Source organism: Pygoscelis adeliae, unplaced genomic scaffold, assembly GCF_000699105.1.
Source record: "Pygoscelis adeliae isolate BGI_AS28 unplaced genomic scaffold, ASM69910v1 Scaffold232, whole genome shotgun sequence".
NCBI classification, from domain to species: Eukaryota; Metazoa; Chordata; class Aves; order Sphenisciformes; family Spheniscidae; genus Pygoscelis; species Pygoscelis adeliae.
Genome location: NW_008824473.1, coordinates 195,265 through 196,098, shown reverse-complemented (window position 1 = coordinate 196,098; position 834 = coordinate 195,265). Strand labels below are relative to the sequence as shown.

At 44.7% G+C, this 834-nt stretch overlaps 1 protein-coding gene across 1 annotated transcript in view; it reads right to left on the bottom strand.

Annotated features, from left to right (window-relative positions):
• The window catches only part of NUP205 (nucleoporin 205kDa), a 54,247-nt gene that overhangs the window by 52,565 nt on the left and 848 nt on the right, over nucleotides 1-834 (bottom strand).

Here is an 834-nt window from a genome sequence, read left to right as displayed (position 1 = left end):
GCATCTCAGAGTCCTTCAACCTAGTACAGTTTTGGGCTCCCTAGAGCAAGACACTGAAATAGGGAGCCGGAGAACAAGATGAATGGGGAGACACTGAAAAAACTGACCTTGTTCAGTCTTAAGAAAAGAGGGCTAAAGAGGGATGGAAGCTTTGTTGTCTTCAACTACTGAATGGCACTATACACAGAAAACAGAGACAGAGGTACCCCAGGAGAAGATAAGCGGCAACTGACACAAGCTGCAATACCAAAACTTCCAATTAGCCATCGGGGGGAAAAAAAAAAAGTTACTGTGAGGGTAGTCACACATTGGTACAGAGGCCCAGAGAGGCCTCTGGGAGGCTCTTTATCCTTTCAGGTATTCAAAACTAGTTTAGATAAGGCTTTAAGGGGGAGGAAGAGAAGTAGCGTTGGACCAGATGACCTCCTAAGTTATTCTCCGATTATCTAGTCATTTCATTTTGTGTTAGATTTATTCCCCAATTATAATGTGTAAGTGCTGCCTTAGTAACCCAAAACTGCTCCTTGTGACAGGTTCTGAAAGGACAAAGGGTGATCCTGATGTTCCTAATCCTTAGCAACGCTCAACGCAAGAGAAACCAGCTCAACATTTCCAGACTCCTTGTATAGCACAGAACAAAATTCAGGACATATTTCTTTTTTGCCTTTTATTGCACACAGCATTAAGAGATGAGCACAATACAGAAGTGATGCTTAATCACACATGCACTGAGTTACCACAGTCCTCTCGGACCAAGGTGGCCTTTGCTATCTCACATCACCAGCTTCACAGACTCCCTGCCAGGATCAGCCAGGCACGACGGCAGCTCTGACC